This window comes from Xiphophorus couchianus, chromosome 8 (genome assembly GCF_001444195.1).
Source record: "Xiphophorus couchianus chromosome 8, X_couchianus-1.0, whole genome shotgun sequence".
NCBI lineage: Eukaryota > Metazoa > Chordata > Actinopteri > Cyprinodontiformes > Poeciliidae > Xiphophorus > Xiphophorus couchianus.
In genome coordinates, this window is record NC_040235.1 from 15,876,387 (window position 1) to 15,895,407 (window position 19,021).

The following is a 19,021-nucleotide window of genomic DNA, read 5'->3' on the forward strand; positions in this document are numbered from 1 at the left end:
ATTTTACTTAGGGGTATCTCATTAAAGGCAGCTGAATGCAAGCACATGCCAAATTTTTGGTAGAATAGAATTCACATTAATTTGTACAAAACCCCCACTAAAACGTTTAGATTTTTGAAGCTGCAACGTGACTAAATTTGTAAAATCTCAAGCGTTGAATACTTTTGCAAGAGATTTTTCCTTATCTCTGAAGTCAAATGTGGTTTCATAAGAACAAATATTCTCTGCAGCAACCAGTGGAGTTAAAGTAAATTAAATGCTGTACATGAAAATGTACTTAGTTGCATTCCACCAATGCATAGCTCCTATAGGTTTATCCAAAGGTACGTCAGTAGGTCTCTTTGTAACCCTTTCAACTTTGTGAAAAACATTCATCACTTGAAAGCAGAAGACGTGTCATCATTAGTGTCATTAATTCATCACTCGGCTTTAATCAGATCTACATTTTTCATGTCCTGTTCCCAGGCTTTTTACTGTGTGCTTTCAGTTACCTTAAGGTTAACGACTGCCTTGTATGGCCTGCAAATCAAAAACCCAGATAACATCAGATAATCTATGCAGAAAGTCACTGTAAGAGTGAGAAAAGGCACAATCACAACATCTTCAACTTGTATATGACAGAGAAAAATTTGATTTGAACACCAAGAAGTAGCAATAGAGGGCATAATTTGAAAGTACATTATTTTTGACAGCATGGCACAAATTGATGAAGTAGCTTCACACCAGCAGGTGGGTCAAAGAGTGCCCAAAGAATTTTTACAGAAGTCAAACCAGCATCAGGCTAACTCGCACAAGAAACATCCTTTACAATAATTCCTATCTTCTGTTCAGCCTGTATTGGTGGCGTTTGTGCTCAAAAGTAAAAGTTTATTTCAGTTGACTTATGTTGCACCGATTCACAACAATCAGTATCTGACGGCATTTTGCAAAACAAACACATTGGGAGCAGTATATATTCTGTAGTACAACATCAAATTAAAGAAATCATACAGATTCAAAGTTAAAATACATACACTCTCAATTGATCCCACAACAGGAATGCCCCTGAAGTCTGCCCAGGAAAGCCAAAGCTCTCTGAGCAGCCCCAAGTTCAGGATCCAACAGTGCCTTTGCAGATACAGAGTGCAGTGAGAGCTGCAGCTATAAACTAGTTGTTAGTTCTGCTGACAACGTTGCTTCTCTGTAACCCAGTAGCACACAAAATGCGGCAATATATATTTTGCAAACTTGTGCTTTATTTTTTGAAAGCAATAATGGAGGGAACCAATGCTTGGTTCTCTCCAAATATTCATATTTTATGGAATAGTATTAAAATAGTAAGCATTGTAGCAATCACCAATCCAACTGTGTTTTCCAAAGTGGACATTCTCTTCTGGAGTGTAACTTCATTTCCAGCTCCAGTTCCCAGGATTGAACCAAAACCTCTGAGCTCTGGAAGTTACAGCAAAATTCTATAAAAATAACAAAAAAATGAATCCTCCAGGATTATTGGAGTCAAAAATAATCACAGAGGTTTTTCATGTGAAGTGACCCATGCCAATCATGCAACACAGACTCAGATCCATGGTCAATCAATGCACTATATAATTAAATAATTTTATAAATTTTTTTTTGGTAAACCATAATGTTCATATATTTAGATGCTTTAAAGAAACAGAGATGCGCTTTGGAGCTTTTGTTAAGTTTTGGTGAGAGGAGCAGAAAGTCTCCTAATTTAAATACTAAATGTTTATCGCCACATACAATATTTAGCTAATTCTGCAGGCATCAACATTTAATTGGAAGTCAGCCTCAACTTTTCAACCCTAAGGACACAAATCTTTAATTCCTAATTTTCTTTCTCTCTTTCCTTTACACAAAATTTGAAACTGCAAATTTTGCACAGTGGCTTTCCTTTACGAGTCACTTTGCTGACCACAGCAGTGGGAATGATGTCTTGGCAGTCCTGCAAGTGGATTTCATGCCCTTCTGGTGGAAATAGTCTTTCTCAATGTGACACAGGCAGCACAGATGTTCTCCTCTGGTTTGCTGCAATTTAAATACTATCAGCAATCTCCTGCTCTACTTTTTAGAATTAACTTCAGTTTTAGTCATTTGTTTTGGACATATTTAATTTGTTTCCAGACTCTTTCATTTTTATGTTTTTTCTTACTTTTTGCCAGTAAAATATCTGACTCGGTGATAAAAAAAACATGTTATAATTGTACTTCTTTTTCATGTGACAAGATATAAAATGACTATTTGGAGTTTGGTGGCTATGAGATGTTTCGAATATTTCTTTTTAAAGAGACAAGATATAAAATGTCAGATGGGAGGTTGGTGGCTAAGAGACGTTTCAAATCAGCTGTAGGTCACAAGTCAGAGAGTGATATCTTCAAATTACATCTGAAGTTTACAAACCCCAAATGACATGTTAACGGGAATTACATCTTGGAGAACAGTTGATTTCAAATGAGGTTAGCCAGCAGAAGAGCTGCTCTCAAATTATACCCTTCATCGGTTATGTATTTTCCAAAATCTGTGGAAAATATTCAGTTCAAAGGCAACAAATGAGTATAACGTAGGGTCGTCTAAACTTAGGCAGGGGAGATAACGCATTTTTATCAGTCCTTTAAAGTAATTCATGGAAATTTTTTGCAGCAGCTATCCAAAGTAAAGTCTGTTGTTGTTACATGATAAATAAGGGTTAATAGCTTTATGTCATAAATCTTGCCATCCAAGATAAATTTAACTTCTTCCTCATTTATCTAACGTCTCATTCAATTGTTGACCCATTCAGCCGTTCTTCTACTGAGATGCCGTGGAATTGGCAGCATATGAAAAAAACCTGGAAATTATAAGAGGAAGTCTTCCATTCAATGAAGCCCATGAGGAAATACAGAGAGAGAGAGACCGAGAAAGAGAGAAAGAGTAGGAGAAACAGCCAGGGCAGACGGAAAGCGGTGATTTCCAAAATGGCTTGGCCATTGAATGACAATAGCCAGACCTCTCCAGTGGTCTCTATTTCTCTATCACTGACGACCATAAACATTTAAAAAACCCTAACGCAATAATGGAGGCAAAGAAAATTACCAAATGTGATTTATTCGAGTTTGAACAAATCATTTGTGATTTAAATTTGGAAGAGGAGATATGGATGATAACTGAATTTCCTGTCCAAGTGGGTGAGACTCATGTCTCCATTTTGTTCATATTTGACATTATCTTGGACAAAAATAGGGCTTGCGGCTCCAATAATGTTGTCTAAGCAGACAGTCTTCTTGTTTTATTTCTACTGGTCCCGTAAGCAGAGCATATCCTTCAAACATTCATGGATAGTTTTTAAGTCTATTTCAGGCTGAAAGGTTATTGTATTTATTAAGCCCACAAAAATTTAACTTTTAGCCTGGGGGTGAGGAAGCATTGCCCACCCTTATAAATTAGCTGGCCTAATTTCCAACCCTGAAAATTCTATTTTTATACAAAAATGTTCATGCATGAATTTAAAAGTAGAAAGGACAAACTTCCAGAATTGTCTTATTTATCAATCTTTGTATTTATAGTATTATGATTTTGTGTTTTTGTTCTTCATAGAGTCCCTTTTAAAGTGTTTGCCACTCACTTTGGGCCCTATAGGTAAAAAAGACTCAACCTCTCTGGACACCTCAGTGCATAAAAATGTCGAAAATGACATATCCTACCTGACTACATTTTTCATGGGCTACAGAACCATGTGCTGTCTTATCAAATCAGCATATTTTTGGTGTATAGGTACCTTAAGCACAATTTTGCAGTCGACTAATTTGCTTAAAAATTCCTCAATATGTTAGTTATTTTTTAAAATAATGATAATGATTTTTTTTCTGTAATTCAGACGACATTCCACCAACAAAACATAATAAAAATAAATCTTTCATATTTTCTAAGTGTAAATACAATACCTTATTACCAAACATACAAACTCAAATACATGCAAATACACCACTTGTTTGGTCACTGTGTCTGAAGAGGAGCATGACAAAGTTTGACTTAAATTTAAAAATGACTAAAAATAGCAACATCTGGACACCCCTACAAAAGTTTCTAAAGACATTTTTATTACATTTATAGATCCAAAGACATATTTTATTTTATTTTTTCTTTTCAACCACATATTGGCATCAAATGGAAAGTAATATTGCATGTCTGTCTTTTTTGCCTGAATTTTGCTTAGTCATTGCATTACATATGATGCATTTTATTGTACGAATTGCTACACACTGATACTATTATCACTTATATTACATACAATAATTGTCATTCTCTTTACGACATTTTAAGATGAGTTTTTTTTGTTGTTTGCTTAATTCCCCCTGATTTCTTCTATTTTCCTCCGCCTCTTGTTTAATTACATGGCCTGTCCAATATATTACCTAATGTAGTTACAGCCTGTCATGACTTTATTTCATTAAAGTTAAATGTATAACAGGGAGAATATCTGAATATTCCATAATTCCCCTCCTCTAAACTAATCTGTCTCTGACACTGCAAGGCCATCAGTTCCACTTCATTGTTTGCCGAATCTGCTATTGCAAAAAAAAAAAAAAAAAAGACAAAAGAAAATATGCATTTAATATTCACTCATCAGATATGCTGCTCACTTAGGAAGATTTCTTTTGTTTATATTTGTGAATATCAAATACAGACACATTGCAGCCTTTGTGCTATTTTAACAAAATATCCCACAAACAGGTAATACATAATATATATTGCCAGATGTCTTTCTGTATCCACTGTCAGTATTTCACCATTTTTCTTTATTTTAGAAAAATATATATATTTTTTTCTTGCACTTCTTTTGATACTCAGTATACCGTGTATCAAAATCAAACTACCTGTCCTACACATAAAAAGAAGTCAGTGAGCAGTCTACAGACTCTCTCAGCCGCCAAGGACTGGAAGATTTTTTTCAATAAATAATTCACCACTGATAGCCAGACCTCAGGCCTACATGAACAAATCTCTCAGTTACAGCCATCTTGGGAGTAAGCCAGTCCGAGAGCGTACTTAATAAACACATACAGCGGCCCGGGATGGCTCCGGTTTCAACGATGTCTTTCCAGAGGAAGAGTATTCAAAGACAGTTTTTGAAACGGCAGCGTTTCTGTGGGTGAAGGTTTAGGGGTCAGGTGTGGGGTTTTGCAGTAAGAGAGAGAGAGAGAGAGATCTTTTTGCATCGTTATCGCTGATGTCCAGGATTGATTTACTGTCTGTTTTAACAGGGTCTCTCATGTTTAAGTGTTGTTTTTACATATGTTTGTGTCAGAAACTTTTACGATCTGGCATGATCTTCTGGAAACGGATATAGAAATTTGATAAATTAATAACCTGGATGAACAAATTAGTTCACATATAAACAGAGGTATTTCCGTCATATCTGTACCATACACTGCACCAGAATATTATCTCCTGTGTCCACATTTAGGAACGGTATTGAGTAGTTATTGCTGCCTTACATTGAACACGTGCTTGCTGAAACTTGAAACAGAAAGCAGTCACAACTACTTTCTAACCTGACTGTGCATGCATGTTTCACACATATTTTTTCATGATGTAAATTATATTGTATAGTCACATAAAATGTGCAGTTGTGAGTTTTGGCTGGAAACGTGTGATGTATTGAATAATTCTACTTGATTTTTTAATGACTTAAATGTTTCTTACTCAATAAAGAAAACATAACCCGCTGTACAGTGTCTGTAGCTGGATGGGTTGTTGTTATTTATCATATCTGCATGCCTGCTACAAGACTCCTCTACATGAAATATTCAAAGTCCTGTGAAAATGGATCTGCTGATCTGAAATCTGTTTCTCTGCCTCTCTCCAACAAGATCCCAGTGGAGCAGATGTCAAAGAAGGATACCAGTATCACATATCGGTTAGATGACCAAGGCAGGGCACACATGACATGACAGCTAAAGCTCGGATCGCGAGGATATTGCAGGGCGGATTCAATGGACAACACCTGTGCACTGATTTTCTTTACCATCTACAACTTGACCACCCAGTCGGGATTCATGCAAATTGAGCAAGGTAATTAAAGCTCCTTCAATAAAAGCAAAATTGGGGTTTTAAAAGTACGTTGGATGTACATTCATCTGTGTTTAATATTCATACATTTTTAATGTGCAGTCCAGGGTAAGTAATTTTTACAGCTACACAGAATTTTGTTTGATTAATTCTCAGCTTTCAGCATCACTTTCCCAATTGTAGGCCTGGATGAGAACCAGTATGTGCTTTGGGACGGGGAACAATACAGAGATGTCACACAAACCCACATTTACACCTAGAACAATGTAACAATTGGAAAACACACTATTTTATTCACCTACCCAGACTGTGGCTGTTATGTGCGCCCCTAAATATCTGCGTCACTCCACCTCATTCTCCTCCGAGCAGCACGGCGCTGCACCCGGACTAAATGAAAAACAATTTGAGGAAGCAGGGAACAATCCTCGGCAGGCTCCAGTGGGCTGCCATAAAACGAGGGGCTGCCTCTCCAGCTTTTCCCCTCATGCCTTCAGCTTTAACTCTATGGGCTGATGAAAGATCAATGGGCCGGCGGGGCAGCCGCTGTCGTGGCTGCTGTCTGCCACTGCACCAGGAAGCGAGCCAATTACAAAACACAAGAAGGGTGGGGGAGTGGTGGGGAGTAATGAAAAAACTCTGAAGTCTTTGTGAATGCAAACTGAATGATTAGGGAGATTGTCTTGCATGTGTGTGGGTGTACATGTGTGTTTTCTTGCTCTCCACATTTTTTTTTTAACTGCTGCCTTCCATACCTCACCCTCTTTAACACCCCCTTAACCCCGGCCTGCTCCCCTGGCCTCCAGCAGCCTGGATCCAGATCTGCACCAGCTAACCAGCTTGGGAGTAGAGAGCGGGGTTGGGGGGTGGGTGCTGGTGCAAATACGCAGCAGCAGACAAACAAATCATGCTAAATCTCTGCTGCCATGCCTGGCAGCTCACTCAAAGCTGAGCTGGTGCCCTGAGAGGGAGGAGGCTGCGCCCATTTTCCCAGGGAAGGGGGTGAGGGCCGAGGGTGAGCATGAGGAGAAGGTCTGGTCCTTATCCGGATCACAGACACCTCCGCCCCTCCTGGCAGGAATGCATACAGCGTCGGTGGGAGGAGAGAGACTAAAGAAAGGAGGAGGAAACATGCAGACATGAAGAGGGGGAAATAAGAAGGGAAAGAAAAGGCAGGACAGGGAAAAGTGAGTGAGTGAATGAGGGACGTGGACAGAAGCAGAGCGAAAAGGCCTGCTTGACATAGGAGAGGGAGTGTTCCTACACATGCAAAACACACCAATCACAACACTCTCACCAGCGTGGCTGAGAGTACCTCTAAGAGAGAGCATAGGAAAACAAACAAGGCATTAAAGCTTCTTAGGCTCCTTAAATCCCATTCTTACCACGCAATTGGTTATCATTACCTCCAGTCAGTGCCAGACAAATGTAACCTGTCACTGATGACAAATGATGAGAGATCAGAAAACTAACAGTGGCTGTGCAGCATAGAGGTGTTAAACTCACAGATGACAGACACTTCATCAGTGTCTATTTTTTGGTCTTCTCATTTGAATTAAAAACAAAAATTATTCATCATCTTACAGCACAATGACTATCTGTACTTCGGCCGACGAGAATGAGAAAAGATTTATTAAAGATGGCCAGTATTTACTTACTATTTTGTATATATTGAGTTAAGATAAAGTAGTGCATAGCCGCTAAGTGGAAGAAAAATAAGACATTGTTTTAACATTTTTTTTAACATTTTAAATCTGAAAAGTGTGACTTGCATTTGTACTTAGCCCCCATGAGTCAGTACTTTCTGCAAACAATTTTCATTGAAGAAAATTGCAAACCTTTTTGGTATGTTTCGACCAGCTTTGCAAATCTTGAGATTAAAATTTGTACCTATACATATTTGTAAAATATCCTAAGCTAGGTCAAACTCAATGTCTGTGAACATCAATTTTTTTCAAATCTTGTCACAGATTCTCATTTGGGCTTAGATTTAGACTTTTAATTGGTCATTCAAACACATGACTATACATTGATCTACTACATTATAGCTATGGCTGTATGTTCAGGTTCGTCTGGTTGGTAGGTGAATGTCTATCCCAGTCATAAATCCTTTACAGCCTCTCTGACTCTTGCTCAGGATTGCTCTGTCCGGTTTCATCAAACTTCCTCTCAAATCTGGTCAGCTTCCCTGCCTGTGCTAAAGAAAAACAGCCCCACATGTTTCACTGTGGGGGTGTTCTGTTCAGGGTAATGTGCAGTGTTAGTTTTCTGTCACACACTGTGTTTTGGTTAAAAGCTAAAACATTCAGTTTTAGGTGAATCTTTCCAGAGCACCTTCTTCCTTACCGTGTCCCTCACATAGCTCAAGGGAAACTGTTAGTGAGTATTTTCTATCATTTTCTTTTAACAGTGCCTTTCTTCATAACAGCACAGCTAATAATTTTCCTGCCAACAAATTTTTTTTTACCTGAGCGATGCTTCAGCTCCTCCAGAATTACCTTGAACGTCTTGACCAGCCTATGATTTTAGGGATGGGCATGTCTCAAGTTAGCCTGGTAAAAGCCATCCCTTTGCTCTATGCTTTACTCCGTACAAAGGGTCTAGACTCTCAGCCATTGAGAAATGATTGCTTCCTGGAGGCGTGGACTGTGTCGAGGTTTTAAATTTTACACAGTTGCTAACATTTGCCTGTGACGTAAGTGATGCACCAGTTCAATACTAAGAAGCTTACTGGAAATTGCCTGCGCTGTAAACAACCTTCCTCCTCTGCGAAGAGGGAAGGGCCAATCCGAACTAGACGACTGTTAATGTTATTTCAATATTTGGAAGTGTGACCAAACTGGACTGAATGGCTTTATTCACTTCCTCTGCTGCCATTGCTAAAACTACAATTCTAAAACAGAATAGAAAATCGTCCTCAATTTCCCCTTCTGTTTGCTGATTGACCAGGTTAAAAATCGACCAGAGACAATCCGAGTTATGGGGAGAAACCCAGATTGTGCTGTAAGCAAGAACTTTTTTTCAAGCAGAGTTGCACAAGAAGGCAACGGACAGACTGTATTCTTTTTCTTTTGTTTTTTCTACTTATTAGGTGACTTCTGAAGGCAATTTATGCACCTGGTTTTATTTAGGGATACCTGGTTAAAGAGGGCTGAGTAAAAAGGCACATCACCATTTTCAAGTTTTATTCTTTGTTGTACGCGTTCATCTTTCACTTCAAAATTAGAATCTACTGTGTTGGTTTTTCGAAGAAAATTCCTATGAACTGCATTTCATTTAGTGACTGCAGTTGAAGGGGTGAAACATGTTGCAAGACACGCTGCATTTCTCCAGAACTACCTGTGGGAGAGAAATATTGATTTTCATAGCTTGTAAAGATCTTAATGTGACATTCCTGCTCTAAGGGCTGCAAATGTTTTGTGGTCGTGTCAGTGTGAAGGAGCAGAGTTTAGCAGCTGGGGGGATTTGGAGTTTTGGGGGTTCATTTACAGTTCACACGGGAGCATTCCATGCAATCTTTACATTTTCATTCACCCCTGATCCTCTCTATCCTCCTTCACCCACTTTACGGCTCTTCCGGCTTTCTTTTTGAAATATAATCCTACTGTATTTCAGCTAAGAAAAACAATCTTTGACATACAATATATTCTGCTCAATGCCCAGGAGTTGTTCTGCCATAACAGATGTGAGCCACATTGCAATGAAAATACTGTATCTTCTTCACACTTAATCTTAATTTCCCCAAAGTTTATTATTATATGCTAATATAAAATAAAGCCTTCGAGTCTTACAGAGCCATTATTCAACTACTGCAACAACATAGCAGCACAGTAATCCCCCTCTTGGTAATTCTATGACGTGACAAAGGTTCAGCTTGACAGGTGGACTGGTGCATGTACACTAGTGCTTTGTTACCAGAGAAGTGCACAGTGATATTAGATACAAATATTGGTATTGAAATTTTTAAAATTGCTATGTAATTTGTTTCTGATTAGTTGCGTTTATTATGGTTATTCTGGATTAAACACCACATGCCTCATTTTAGAATAGAGTAGGGTAGAAATGATCTTTATTGTCCTCCTCAGCGACGAAATTCATGTGTACCTGCAGAAAAGCCAAAGGTAAGAAGAAGCATGTAGAATTCCACAAAATAAAAATACTAAAATAGAAGAAATGATAACATAACAGACAAAATTTACAGTATAAGAAAATACTGTGCAGTTATAAAAAAAAGCACACTCTGATTCAAAGAAATGTGCAACTGAATAGAAAGAAGCAAAAATGTCCAAAATGTACATCATATTTATGCAGAGAAAACAAATTACAGGAATTGAACACCCCCCTCCCTCCCAAAAATAAAAAACAAGGAACTGAAAATGACAACAGGAATTTTATTCGCAAATGGGAAAATAACAGCAGATATGAACACTTATTAAATCTGAGTTTGTTGGGAGCAGTGATTGTTATAAAGTCTAACAGCAACTGGGAGGAAGGATCTGTGATGACGCTCCGATGTGGACGTAGGATGCAGCATTCTGTCACGGAAGGAGTTCTCCAGTTCAACAACGGCTTCATCCGTGGGATGAGTTACGTTGTCCAACAGTGATGTTATTTATCACCTGCACTGGGAGGAGGGTCCATCCTAAAACATTTAATGGCCCCAACAAATCCCTCGTCCAAACAGAATAATTTCACTCAAAAAACATTTAATTTCTGTTTATTTATTCAGTTGAAAAAAAACATCCATCTAATAAAATAAGATGGAAACCCATCCGTGCCACAACTAGTTCCATTCTAGACAAGTCCAATAGAAGAAATGTCACTGAAGCCTCTTTTTCTTTCAAATTTAGATTTTTTTAAGCTGAAACAAATTTTTATTTAGTAAATTCTGATTTTCCATTGAGCTTCATAAATCAGAAGATTACCAGAAGAATGTATCAGTCAGTCACGTACATTAGCATGGTCCAGAGAAGAGTAATAAGTGAAAAGTTTGCAATGAAAGATTAATTTATTTTATGACTTTTCACAATGTCTTTGCATGGATTTTAAAAATATGGAGGGAACTACAAATGATAACATTCTGTCATGATTGTAAACTGAGAAACCGAGGTGGTAAGAAATGAAAAAGGCAATTGTTGGTTAAATAGATTTTTTTTTTGCAAGTTAACTTAAAATATAAAATTACTGATTAATGTTAAGCATAACAATTTAACATTTATGCCGAATACTTTTTATTTTCAAGTAAATAAAAAATTGTGAAATGTCATTGCGTGTAAGCAAAATAAGACTGACAGTGTTTGCACTATTGTTCCACATAATTTTGAACATTAAATGCTAAAAAAACATGATGTATTTATCCAGTGCAGATTCTATTAATTTATTTCTTCAGAAATTCTAAGCACTAAAAAAAAAAGGTTTCTATATTCGCTTTCCCCTCTCCCCAACTGAGATTGAATTCTTTCGTTTGTAAACTTAATTTGCACATTTTTTAAACTCTGCAGAGTTTAAGTGGAACTCTTACTTGCATCCAGTTCTTTGTTTTTCCCATGGCAGCGAAAAGGTCCTCAGCTCAGCTTCCAGTGCTTGGCTGAACAAAATGGCAGCAACGAGAAGTTATTGCTAACATATGTAACCTGGAGACTGTGTGCGTATAGCCTATCAAACTGCATCCCACTTCCTATCAGCACCCCCAGATGGATCTCCACCTTCATTAATGCAGGCCCACGGCTAGAGAATGCCTCCACATGTTAGCATGGGATGCAAACATCTGGTTTATCTGGAATGTTGTGGGTCTCCTTTCTCCTTCCCCTGAACTTTCAGGTGTCCAAAAGAAAAGGAGTAACCTAACTCACATTTTACCCTCTTCATAGTAAAGGAAGTGAAGCTGATGTTGTGGCGAAGGACATCAAAGAGCTTAGACGTCATTCATGAGCTTGCAAAGGGCAGATTCTGGTCAATGGCGAGGATTTGTCATCTAATAGCCCCTCTGGGGGGAATTTAGGTCTAATTTCAGAGGTGCTGAAAGTAGGATTTTTCTGGAGCTTGCCTTGTCCACAGGTCCTATTTGTTTCATGTATTTTTTTTTTCTACAACAGAAGCTGAAGGCATTAATCCTGTGCAAGAAAATAAACGTTTCTCTTAAATTTTCAAACTTTGGAAGACTTTGGAAGATGTTTGTTGGCCAGCTTTTTGCCCATAATTAGAGGACAGAGAGGCATGACTATTTGCAAAGTAAATACAAACAAATTTAATGTAATGAAGAGCTAAAAGGCACCAACATTCAAATCAGTTGTTTTTCGTACAGATCTTTACTTAACAATACACTTTCCAAAAAGAAATACAATGGAGAATAAACATAAAACTCCCCTGGGTGAATTTAAGACGCCATCACTGCAGTTCCTGGTAGCTCCTTTTATCCTGGTACTTTTATGATCCAAGTTAGAACTTTTAACTGGGAAAGACCCAGACCTTAGACCCAGTTTACTTTCATGGTGAAGCATTGAACCCAGTGAGATTTGCTAGCTGATGTGGTCAGTGATAAGGCTAACTACTATTAGTAGTGTAAGCTACAGCAAATACCACAAACCTTAGCATTAAATAACTTCTGGATTTTATTTTAGAAGTATCACATTAGGTGGGATGGAACCTCAAAGCATGATGAGCTTTTCATATTTTCATTTGTAAACCATTTCAAAAATATTACACCATTTCCCCTCTTTTCAGTTATCCAATACATTGTATTGATTTGTCACCTAAATTTCCAATAAAAGAAACTAATGTTTTGTGGTTTTGATTTAACTCATCAGATAGATCAAATTAAGACATTTTTACTGTTCGATCAACACATATTATGTGCACAGCGTACATGTCAGACTTTGATTTTGGGACTGGCGTGAAACCTCTTACTTTGCAATTGCCACTAGGATCACAGACTTCTAGCGACCTTTGAGTTAATGTTGCCAACTTCAACATTAACTGACTCTCTCTATATATAGAGCGAGAGCTTTGGAAAAAACTAAGAGACCACTACACTGAACCCCATTGAAAACCTCATGGTTATTCCACCAAATATTGATTTCTGAACTCTTCCTGAGGTAAAACATTAGTATTGTTGTTTCTAAATGAATATGAACATGTTTTATTTGGATTAAAGGCAGTTTTTAAATGGTTTCATTATTGAAAGAGAGAGAAAAACAATCCATTCCCACATACATGCATGTAAAAGTCATCTTGCAGATAACCTCGTCAGGTCTAGATTTCACCTCACATACACTGTGTCTAACCCACTGCTGATGTCACTCAGAAATATCCAGTTAAATCACACAGATGGTCAATATTAAAGAGAACCCAGGTTCACTTTAATATTGATGTTTCTCTGCCGTTGTCTCTCCATCAGCAATACATTTAATGGTCACATTAGATGCTTATTCAGCACCAGTAAATGCAGGAGAAATGAGAGACACGGTGACTTCAGATGAGGCGTTAGTGCTTTGTTTCTGAAGCAACTGTTCTTTGAATGACATACAAGTTTAGTTTAGATTAAATGTGCTGAATTAACTGACAGACACAGAACATCTTAGACGTTGGGAGTGCAAAGTGCTCATTGAACATCGATATAAGCTCATGATGTGTAGGGCCTGTCAGCCATGAGGTTGTTTGGGGAAAAAAATGTACATTTAATGGCTTGATCCATTGTGATTGGAGTGGCTAACTGATGATCTGGTTGTAGATTTCTGTCTTATGGCTGTCACTATGTCTCCTCCCCTCCTTTAAGTGCTCCTGTTTATCCTACCTATACTTTCTTCACTTTGAGCCACTCCTCCTGTTTCTGACTTCACCCATTGCACTCCAGCAATCTATCCCTTTCCCTCTTATATGTTGCTGAAAACATTCAGATCTGAAGTTCGCCTAATTGCCTGGCTGAAAACAGTTTCGTAGTAGAAACTGTTTGCCTTGGCTGTCAACCAACACTGAGCTCAAAGAACGCCAGATTCAGGGGATTAAAGGGCGGAGGGGTGGGTACTGGTGCAGATGTGCTACCTAATTGTGGATTCCACCATGCGGAAACTATTCTTCTCAACCATTTCCAACCATCTGCAATAGGTGTCACTGCAAGGTTAAGCCAACTTCAAAATGCAAGTCCTGTTTTCATTCCTTGTTGCTCAATTGACTCTGCAGAGCTCTGTGCCCTAAGAAAAGAAACAGGAAAGAGAAAAAAGAAGTGTTGCAATCTTGGGGATAGCTTACATTAGTTTGTAAGTGCCTTTGATATGAAAGTGAAAGAATGAATTTATGTGGAAAACACTGCATTATATTTGAAAAAAAGATGATCACTGTTACTTTGTATCTGAAGTATTTCAATCGGTGCTTTATGTTAAACATTTCTTTATTGGTTTCATAGAAGAATAAAGTACAAGTATTAAATACTCTTAGATTTTCAACAAAATGAGAAGAATATACATTTAATTTAGTGATTTGCAGTTGCTAAAAGCTACCTTGTCAATATTAGCTATTCAATTCATTTGAATTATAATGAAATATACTAGCTTTTAAATGTGAAGCTTGACAATTGAAAAACATTCACTACTTTATTTTGGTAGTAAAACCTACATAGAAGTCTGGATTATTATTATAGGATTGGGAAGGTTTTTGTCTTGGAGTAAAACTTTAACTCTGTTTATTTTTAGCTTGAGCTGCTACATTGCTAATGCTTAATTCAAGCTTTCTAGCAATCTGGGACTTGTTTGGTCTGAGATGGTCATTGCAAGTAAATGGCAAGCTACCCTGTCAGAATACATTTTTAAAGTTTATTCCTTTCTCCAATTCTTACCTTTTTCACTTCTCATAACTCCTTTTTTTGATGGACGGTGGTGCTGTTATAAGCACGGTTATGCTAACTTTTATCTTTCTGTATGCATCTTTTTGCACAGTCTCCTGTGCGTGTGTAGGTTCTCTCAGGGTGCTCCTGCTTCCTGCTCCGTCCAAAAATGACTGCCAGGGTAAGTGGCCTATTTGAGGGATTAGCATCAAGTGTGTCGTGTGTCGCTGTTTTTGAGTGTCTGCAGAGATAGACTGGAAATCTGTCCAGGGTCATCACTGGAGATAGACAAACACAGCATGCCTACTGACGTGTGTCGACAATGGATGGATGGATAGTTAAGTATGTAGGTTACTTAAATGGCCAGACTTCATATACATAGGTTTAGTTGTCATTTTGTTGTTTATGTTACATAATTTTTTACTCATAGATAGAAATGAATATACAGTCTAATAAACTAATGCAAACTGTTGCAACAATTTTTTGGTAAATTCTCTTGTTTTATGAGTATAGATTTCAGAAGATTAAAACATACATTTCTCTGAAGATAACAACATTCATCACTTGGTGTTGTCTTAAAAATAATGATAGTAGTTTTATGCTACAGCAAAGACTTTAAAACAACATAGAGGATTCTTGACATCTCAGTCACAACACCACTACCTCAGTAAGCAAATAAGCAAGTTTTAAGGATTACCAATGATTGCAGCTAAAAGTAAAGAAATAAACAAACAAATAAAACAATTAATCTATATAATGAAATGCTGTGGCATTGGTTTAAGTTTCAAGCTGCACATAAATGTTTATGAACAAGTTTCTAGCTTTGTTTCTTTGATATTTAATTCTACATATATCTTCATATACAGGAAAAAAGCTGACACTGTGATTATTATATAAAAAATGTAATAAAGATAATGCTGTAAAGTTTTCAGACATTTTCATACTGCTCCTAAACATTTATCATGTAGCTCTCCCCAGATCACAATACTTTTCTCATAAATGCGTGTGCGGGCTTCTGTGCAGTGCTGTAAAGCAGTGTTTACCACAAGATATTCTGTGGTTTTATGATCATGATCTCATATTTAATTTTAATATTTCACATAAAAATACGTAGTTGGATATTGGACATGCTGTTAAGTGTCATATTACAACATTTGATCAAAGCAAAAAGGGTCCGCAGCTTTTGTACGTGTAGTTTGGCAGTAAAATGACACAATAGTGTAAATATTCAGACATCTTGATTAACATCTGCACTTCTGAATTTTTTACTTCAGGTTTATTGTTTTGCTCCCTTTATTGTGTTGCGGTGTTTCATACAACTGGAACATTTTTGTCATTTTTCCTGTTGCAACCAGAAACTTGATTGTTTTTTTTTGTCTGGGTTTTATGCAATAAGACAACACAAATTTGCATAATTGTGAAGTTGAAAGAAAAATAGACATATTCTTCAATTTTTACTTAAAGAAAGATGCAAAGCGGTTATCAAATGTATGTGGATCCCTTTACTCCAATCCCCATAAATAAAATGCAGTCCAATCAGGTCCCTTCACAGCTGTGCTAATTAGTTAATGTTTGTTATTTAATTTCAAATCCATGGCAATACTGGACAATTGTTCACAGATGCTTTCCTTCCAACGTGACAGAACTTGAGCTGTTTGCATTTTGTTTCATATAAAAATGTAAAAGTAGTTAAGATGGTAGGGATTAATTCTTTTGCCACTGTCTGATCCATTCTTGTTCATACCTGGGAGACTGTATGTCACAATCTGTTTTTCTAATTAACGTATGTTTAATTTTAGAAGACATAAAAAAGACACTCAGGTAAAAGGCACATTGTTTTTGTGCATATGTCGATGCACTTGAATGACTGTCACTGTGCAGTTCTATGCCCAGACAGCCACAGCAACATCTGTTTGTCATGTTAGCACTTGAGCGCCTGCAGGAGCCACAGTACTAAGTGGAGACAGAGTCCTCTCTCCCACTCTCACCGTCCACCCTTTCTCCTAATTACATTTGTTCATTAATCCATTTTCTGTCCACTTCTCTTTCTTGTTTATGTTCTTGCTCCAGTGGGCTTTTGCCTCATCTGACAAGCAGACAGTGACCTTTAAAGAGATGCCAGAAGACTCTGTGAGACAATGTTACCCCTTCACCCTTTCACCAAATACATGCGCGCGCTTACATACACACATGCAGTCCAAGCCAGGCCCATCTTGGCCCCTCTGTTTCCCCTCAGGCCATCTCCTTCAGAGGCTAATGGAGTTAGCCTAATGTCTGCACAGCGCCAGTCATAAAACTGATTTGAGGCTAAAGGCTTGGTGCCGAGACCACCACTCTGCCTACAAAAAAGATATGTGAGTGAGATGTTAAGAGAGAGCAAGTGTATCTTTAAAGGAAAAGAGGTTGGGGTGGGGGTGGCTGCAGCCTGGCGTAACTACAGCAACTACAGACAATCTAATTGGTATTGACATCTAAGGGCAAATCTTTCTATTTAGTCGCCTGAATAGTCTCCAAGGCGGGACCTGAGGAGCACAATCATGCTGGAGCGTTGTTCTGGTCCTCATGTCTGGGCCGGCTCTACCACGCAGCAATCGATCCTAATCCGATCGGGGGAGGGGGGCAGGGTAAGAGCAATGGGGAGGGAAAAAAATGAAAATAAAATCATAAGCTCTGTTGGGGTAATATTTAACAAGAGGGAGTACAATTGGGCTCTGTTGGGGCAGCAGCCTGTAATGCACTTGTGCTGCTGTGGCATGGCTAATGTATAGAAAAGCCTGAGAGTAATGGCTCTTCAGCGAAGGTGGCCAGGCTTCAAAGAAATCTGCTTGCTTTAGCTAAAAGACAGCCGGCTCAGGCCGCCAAAGACCTTCATTCTGTTAGAGCATCAAACATTGTCCCCTCTCAGGACACACAGACACCCTGATTTTATTATCCTCACTCCCCTGAGAAACTCATCTCATCCCTCTTTTTGTTTGTGTGACTGACCATCAATGGGGAAGAGGGTAGTGCGGCTGTCCGTCAAACACACAGATTGCAATTTCTTGGGTCAAGGAGGAGTGAAGACCGTCTGCAGTGCCAGGGGTCTGTGATCGAAGTGACGGTTTGGTTTCTTAGAGTTTTTTAGAAGTGGATACATCACTTTAATGGGACAAGTTGTACTTCAGCCTTCAGAGTGTTTTATTTGAGACACAGAGGAGTTTTTTTTGGTCTTTTGCAGTGGCTGCTGCAATAAATGATTTACAGATTAAGCACAAGGTTTTAGCTGTAAAACCCACTTCATACTTTCTAGAGGGCTTACCAATCGAGACATCTCAATCAATCAACTTTATTATTAATGCTGGAATATAAGTCTATGATTCTCATTAAAAACATCTTTATGGAAGACTGATCTATCTTTCCAAGCATCCATTTTCTACTCCTCCTTTATTCTTCCAGGCTCACAAGGGACTTAGTGCCTAGCTGCATCACTTTATCAGTGGGTGAGAGCCAGGATGCACCATAAGGAATCACTTTTCCAGTTTGCTACAAATCATGTAGAAAACACAGCAAACATTGAGGAATGAGCTCTGATCAGATGAGGTAATTAAACCTAGAAATTTAGAAAACATGCAAAATGCTATGTGTGTGTAAAAGCTGAACTTAAGTAATCTTAGAACACCAGCTCCATATTTGATCATGGAGGTGGCAGCATCATGCTATAGGAATACTCCTCTTTAGCAAGTACAGGGAAACTGGTCAGGGATGATGGAATGATGGATGGAGTCAAATATTGGACAATACTTGAAGAAAACATGTGAAGGCTTCATAATGGTGAACATGGAACGACCCTAAATATACAACCATAGCTACAGATTCTACATGTGTACAGTGTATATGCTCAGGGAAAACAAACCACAGCTGCAAATAAATTCTGCAAATACTTTAGATTTATAGCTACCTATTTTAATAGTTTAGACTCCAGCTATACCTTAATATGCATTAATATGCACAGTGGAAATAGTCTTAGCTTTACCTCAGAAGCAAAGATCTGCAGTCTTGGTAAAAGACTGTAGATCAACAGAATTTACAGATCAACAGATCAACAGAATCTAATTTCTGTTGTTTCAACAGAAACAACAGAAATTAAATGGTGATCCTGGATTGCCTATTTCACAAACA

The 19,021-nt window shown here is 38.0% G+C and overlaps 1 long non-coding RNA gene across 1 annotated transcript in view; it reads left to right on the forward strand.

The window, feature by feature from the left end:
* Positions 1–19,021, forward strand: part of LOC114150035 (uncharacterized) — a 71,553-nt gene that overhangs the window by 13,359 nt on the left and 39,173 nt on the right. Inside the window, exon 2 of the long non-coding RNA XR_003596652.1 lies at positions 5,850–6,051. This is a non-coding gene — a long non-coding RNA (uncharacterized LOC114150035). The remainder of the gene's footprint in view (positions 1–5,849; positions 6,052–19,021) is intronic.